Below are 7,134 nucleotides of genomic sequence, written 5' to 3' on the forward strand. Positions count from 1 at the left end.
GTCCCACATTTTCCTTAAGCTCTTCTTTCCAGCTTATCTCTTAACTCAGGCTAAAGGGGCACAGCATCCCTTATGGAAATAAAAACTATCCCTCAAGCAATAACAACTGCCCAGACCACCCAGACCAGCTTGAATTTAATCCACCACTCAAGTCAGCACAGATAAGTCATGGAATGATCAACAATTGTCTTTACCTCATTATAATACTAAAATCTCCCTCAAAGGGGAGCACAAGCCTTATTTACAGAACATACTATGTATGTAGCATATTTCTTTAAAGTTCATGCATGACCTTGGGCTTGCCTCTACATAGGACGACAAGGTTTTCCTATGTAAATACTCATCCTAACCCTAAATAAAAGGATCCCATGCAACCTTGCTTGGAGAGTCACGGCCTTGAAAGTTATTGCCTGTGATCATATTTGCTGCAAGTAAAGTTTACTTTATGTGGCAAGGGCATCTGTCCTACCTGTGACTCACCAAAGAGCAAACTTGTGTTAGTTCAGTTTTGCCACCGCTGGTAAAACCCTGATGTTAATATATCCAAATCCCATTCTATGTATAAATAGGTTGTGGTTTTTAAATTTTATTTATTTACATTATCATATTTTACACAAGCATTCTCTCAATTGTGGAATCTTCAGTGTTCTCGATGAGATACTGTTATCATTCCATCTAGTGCACTAGAATTAGATATTCTAGGTTTTCCCATAAGAATCCTGTTGGTATGAAAATTGATCCAAATTTATGTTACAAATAATAATGTGCATATACTTCACTTAAAATTGATTTAAGCACAAAAGTGAGGGAAATCTAAAATTAAAATAAGTAGAGATCCATAAAAATTTACAAAAACCACAACTCAATACACCTAAACTACCAATACTCAAAACGCTAGTAACTGGAGACTCAGTTTTCAACAATAATTATCATGTTGACCAATTTGTTTTCTCCTAAATTGCTTTAAGCAATTAGCAAGGGAAAGCTTTAGGAGATTGGAAGAGAAGCGAAAGTTAACATCACAATACTGTTCTCTCCCAAGGGCTGGAATAAATGATTTCTCCAGGAAATAGATTTATAGGGAAATAAGTTGCACTCTATCACTCCTGAGATTGCATTATCTTAACCTATGGGTCTTAACAATTAACCCTTTATAATTAAAAAGAGGGATGTGGCTGTACCCCTGTGTAGAGAAGACCATCATTCTCTCAGTCTACTCCCACTTCCTAATGCCCTATACCAGAGAAGGCTTTTTTGAGTATCATCCTGGGACCATTGAACGTGGTTTAGCTTTTGCCTCAAGAAAATATTAGATTATTAAATGAAAATATTACACAAAATTAATTTCAAGGCCACACTGCTTTCATAGGCAAAGTAAAATAAAATAAAATTACTTCGTAGAACAATTCCCATCCTAATTGTTATATCTCGTCACAAATACTGACAAGAGCTTATGAGAAATTTGATAATCAGCTCAATGATGGCAGAAATATCTAAAAAGACCACAATATTTAAATGTCTGACATTTAAATGCTATTAATTCCTCTCCCCTTTATCAAAGTCCAAGAAGAAATTAAAGTCCAAAATTTAATTTCACTTCAAAATTATGAAAATCTCAAGAAATAAAGTACATAATAACCATCTTTAATTTCTTATTCTGATCACTCTCAGCCAGAGAGTTCTCATGGAATCCCAGGTAACTATTCTTTAGACTATTTTTTCCAGGAATAAAAAAAATTTTTTTAGGATTTAAAATTGAATTCATTGAATCCCAAGTCTATTTATGTTTTAAATTATAAAGACTTTAAAATAGCAGTGCCTGGTACATACTAAGAATAAACGATAAAATTATCATTATTATTATATGTATATACTGTTGAAAAGAGTCTTTAACAATTGCTAGACATCTCTTTTCACTGCAATACCAGCCTTATACCCACAAAATTTAAAGAACAGAAGAAATTCGTAAGTGTCCATAATAAGCAACGTTATATTTTTAGTATTATCTTTATACTAAGATCGCCAAAAATTCCTGTTATCCAAAGGAAGGTTCAGACCACAAAGATGTCATGAGAATGAAGAGAAGACCCTCTTGGTTTCAATTCAGCCGAGTACAAATGAGTCTGTGGGGGCCTGATGGAGTTCACAACCTGTCACGGTCAATGGATAGAACAAGTTGTTAATTTTATCACCATGTTTACCCTTTCTCAAGAAGTGGAGAAGTAAGGTGGGGACTCCTTTCCTGGAAGGTGACACTCATGACTCATTTTCATGTAAAATGTGGAAGTCTGCTGGCTCTTGCGTGGTAAATTCTCCACTTCCTTATCTGGCATTTTAAACCCTTAACCATTGCTTCTTGCTCTGTAAAATGCCTACCCCGACAAACCTACTTACTAAAGAAAAGCATCTCTTCACTGTTATGCCCCAATAATGGGTCTGTGATTAAAGGAGCGAGACTGATACAAAGCAAAGGTCAAGCAAAGCTTTATTTCACCCCAAGCATCAAGAATCTAACCTAACATTCAGGGCCACACCTCTTACAAGAGAGGGCGACCCTTCTCTAGCTTTTAAGGGCAAAGGCCATGCGGTCAGGCCTGGCCAGGCACAGGTGGCCAATGAGATTGTTACACACGCAGTAAACTCCACAGTGATGCTAGGTGACCAATTGAGTTACAATTTACCCTAGAAGACATTTGAACCAGCCTATTACACCTTGATTAGGATTGGCGCCAAAATTGCTCCCAAAGGGCAGCCCCCCCCCCACTCCTTAGTAGCTAGGGAGACAGTATGCAACCCCCTACTAATTGGATGTCTCCACCTGGCCTGACCCACCCTTATGTCTGGGCTTTGTTACCTGAAGCTGGTTTCCGGGACTTGTCTCCAAGTAAATCCCCTGGGGGAAGGGGAGCAGGGACAGTTTCTAAATAGGTCCTTACATTCACCAACCATACTTTCCCCACCCCCAGCTGGAAAATTATCCTCAGCAGAATCTTAAATCAAAGTACAACTGAAATTTGTGATCAAAATTCTGAAGAGGACCATAAATTGACTGCAAAAATTTCCCTTTTGACAACTTTTCCATTTTCCATACCTTGAAAAATTTCTAGAACTTCAAAAGTAGCAGAAACATTTTGTTTTGCCAAAAATTTTTCCTGCCTTAATGGGATACTCCCCAGTGTTCTGTTTTTCTTTGTTTCTTCCTTTAGGTAGGCACAGTATTTTGATCTTCTCAAGTTGTCCCTCTTCTTCTCTCCTAAGCATACTTCAATTTTTTTTCTCTTTGCTTTTTGTCAAGAAATATATTTTTAAAGCTATTGTTCATATTAAATGCTCAAACAACTGAGGATTAGATTTTGTTAATGTCCTGCCTGCTTTCCCTTTAGTATATTTCATATTCCCTGTGCCTATCCTTAGAGTCCTAACTGTATACATTTCCCCGATCTGCTATTTAAGGATGTGCATCATATCAAGACTAATCTGAAAATGATATGTCACAACTATCTTCTCAGGTTCCTTCCACATCTATCCCAATTTTTTTTTTCTTACCATGTTAGTATGTACTATTCCTCAATGAATGATTAGCCTAGGCTCTAATTGTAGACTTCCTGTCCAAAGTTTAACAGAGAAAACCTCTCAAAACTCCGTTAGATCCAGGCTTTCTTGGGAGCATCACTTAAGTTTACTCCATGAGGTCACACCTTTTTTTTTCTATTAGGTTTCTCTGATCTAAGTCAATCTAGTAATAATTCACATATTTCTGTCTTTATAATAGCATTTTTAAAGGAGTAAGTTCTGAGTATATCTGCTAGAATATGAGCTCTATAAAGAGCAGGGATTCTTGTCCTCCTTTTTTTCCTATTTTTTTCTTTCCTTCTTTCTTTTTTTTTTAAACTGTGAGGTATTACAAGTGCAAAAAAAATGTATTTTCCCAATGAATAAATAAGTCTGTATTTTTCACCTGTCATATAGATCTGGTTTGGCTCCAATGACCTTGCTTCCTTTTAAGTGTGGTCCTTTTATACTTCTTGTTACTTCCCCAGTGTGCTTGCCATTATTTCCAGACTTAAAATAATTTCCTAAGCTTCATTCTTCTAACATCCTGAAATTTCTCTGGTGTCCCAAGTTCTTCTACTTTTTCAGTGTAACAGTTTTTCCATAATAAAGCACCCATATACAAGTTTTCTTTAGTAACTTTGACCTTGGAATGTGTGACACTCTCATTCAAAGTTTATTCTACCCATTTCACTAAGAAGCAGCATTACCATTGAACCTGAGCCGCCCTATTTCATTTATCTGTTTATCAGTAAGTATCACCACTCTTCTATGAATGAATTTGCTGAATAACTTCTGAAGTCAACAACCTGAGCCAAAGCATAATTAATAAATGAAACATGATTTCAAGCCATGTGTCAGAAGAGAGATGAGGGTGGCCCTACAACTAATGGACATACCACATAAATATAGTCAGTTATCTCCTGTACAGTGTTTATTCTTTTGTTCTAAATATAGCTAATAAGAAGATAAAGTGGAACAATCATGTTGGCTACTGATTTAATACATCAATTTAATGCTCAACACTAAAATTATAAAACAAATATATCAAGCTCTAATTATTACTTTGTGGCCCATGTGACACAGCTTGTCTTCACAGTTTAAAGTTGTATCCTGTAGGCTTTGTTGAGAAAATACAGGGAGGACAGGATCTCCCAACAACCAGTGCCTCCAAAGCCTGTATACTGCCACCTTTGTGGTAAGCTTCAATTAGACTAAAGGACTTTTTTTTTTGTTTCCTAGTACCTAGCTGGGTTGTACCTACTTGCATTATCTCTATTATTCTTAGTGGCATGGCTAATCAAGTCAGCTAAAAACAGTCACCATGTTCTCCCCATTTGAAAAAAATGACCTTGTATCATATCACTAAGTACTTAGAGATGTTGAACATATTTATTTACCTACCTGATATTTATGGAACATACCCTAAATGCCTGAAAGTACGGTAGGTGCTAGAAATTAAATGGTCCACCAAGACTAACGTGGCTTTCAGTCTAGCCAAGAAGCAGACATTAAGTAAATAATAACACAATTATATATGGTATTTTATTTATAATTTATATATGGTATTTTATCAGTTTTAAAACACAATGTTTTCACATTTTATTGTACCTCATTTTTCTATGGTCTCAAAATCCATGGTGTTTTACAATCTTTGAAACCAGTTGGCAGTCATCAGGCAGTTGTCATTGTCTTCATAGCACAGAGCTGGCCACTCTCGTCACTTGGGGGGAACAATGTGTGTTGTTGGAAATACACTGGTGAATTTCAGTGACATTTCAAATTACCCCCCCAAAATAACACTATGGTTTACATTGAAATTAAAAATGTCATTTTGGTACCAAAAGAGAGAGAGAAAGAGAAACAGGCAAGATAGTGTAAATGTAGTATGAGGGAAGAGGTAGCCAATAGTCAGATCATGATAGTAGCCTATGGGCGTATGTCAGTGGATTTTAATTTTATCGTAAGTGCAGTGGTAAGCCATTGAGATGTTTTAATTAGATAATAACATGATCCAATTTGTATTCTAAAAAATCAGTCTGTCAGTGTTGTATAAGCTGATTGAGAAATAATACCAAAAAGGGAACCACTCAAGAGCCTTTTAGTAATGTAGGATGGTGGAACAGAGGAGAGAAATTGGAAAAGTTAACAATGTGGGATACATGAGGACATAGAATGCACAAGATTTGATGGTGAACTGAATTTAGATGGAGAGAGAAAGGGAAGTACCAGGATGACTTCCAGATTTCTAAACAGTTGGGCATATGGTTCACTAAGTGGGTAAGTTTTACTGAGATAGATAAGATTGGATGAATTTTTGAGACTAGAAATATTGAAAATTGAGGACAAGAATACTTGCAGAATATTTTATTACTCACCCCTTATATCTGTCAAGGCAGTTAAGGAGATGGAAACTAAACTGGCTATTAGAAAATATAAATTTTAATACAAAAATTATTTACCAGTAAAAAGTGGTTAACTATTAAAAGTAACACAAGTAGAATTTGAGAGATCTAGACACATGTACAAAAAAGCAGCTACTTTTTCTAGATTGGGGAGGAGACACAATTAAGTGTCTAAGAACTAGGAGACACCACTGCCCAGCCAGATTCAGACTTCTGAAAGAGAGCACAGCTGCCACAAAATACACAACTTGTGGGTGGGGAAGAAACTTGTAGAAGGCTTGAGCTGACAGTGGTCTGTAGAAGCAGCCAGATCTCAAAATGTGGCAGACTGGAGTCTTCAGGAGGGCTGCTGGTGGGAAGAACATGGCCTGAGAGCATGACTGAAGCTTGTCTGCATAGGCTCCTAGAGTCCCAGGCTCGATAATAAAAATAGAGACCTTAAACCTGGAAAGAAAATATCTTCTTTCTACTAGCACCCACAGGACCACTCTAATGCTATTGATGAAGCTTAGCATTTGGCCAGCTGGCAAAGTGGTTGATGGAGCCCAACTCTGGTATCACAAAGCAGGGCAAACAGGAGTGCTTAAACGATTGATACATTGATAATTGACCCAGTAATTTAAGTATTAATTCTTTTGATAATAACTTACTATAGATATATTAGTTACCTTACTTTCACTTATCATACTTAAGGCACCAGTTGAATATAATGCTATCCTTAACTAATAAAAACAGACAGCTGTCAAACACAACTCTGGACATTGGTAAGGAAAGACATTATTAGGAAAAGAAATATTGTAAGAGAAAGCAAGAGATAATGTAATATGGGGAGGAGGCTATAGTAATGGAAAAAAGGCTCTGACCATAGACCTGTGAGTATCTCAAAGTTCAGGCAGGCAGGTTTTTTTTTCTGTTTTAGGGAGTAAATAAAGCTAAAATGCATAGGGAAGGGGGATGAAAGGATAGTAGATACTAAATCAGAAAATGTTTTACCCTCAAGCCCCAAAAATAGCTTGAGAGAGAGATAAGAAGGTTGTATGATAAGTCAGGTTGAGGGTCCATCAATGTCTAAGGGCTTAGGGGTAGGAAAGAATCTTAACCAAAGTTTGGTTAAAAAGCACTTTGCTCTGATTGGTCAACAGGATGCACAATTCAGTTAAGCATTTAGAAGACCCAA

The sequence above is a fragment of the Mustela lutreola genome, chromosome 1 (assembly GCF_030435805.1).
Source record: "Mustela lutreola isolate mMusLut2 chromosome 1, mMusLut2.pri, whole genome shotgun sequence".
Classification (NCBI taxonomy): Eukaryota; Metazoa; Chordata; class Mammalia; order Carnivora; family Mustelidae; genus Mustela; species Mustela lutreola.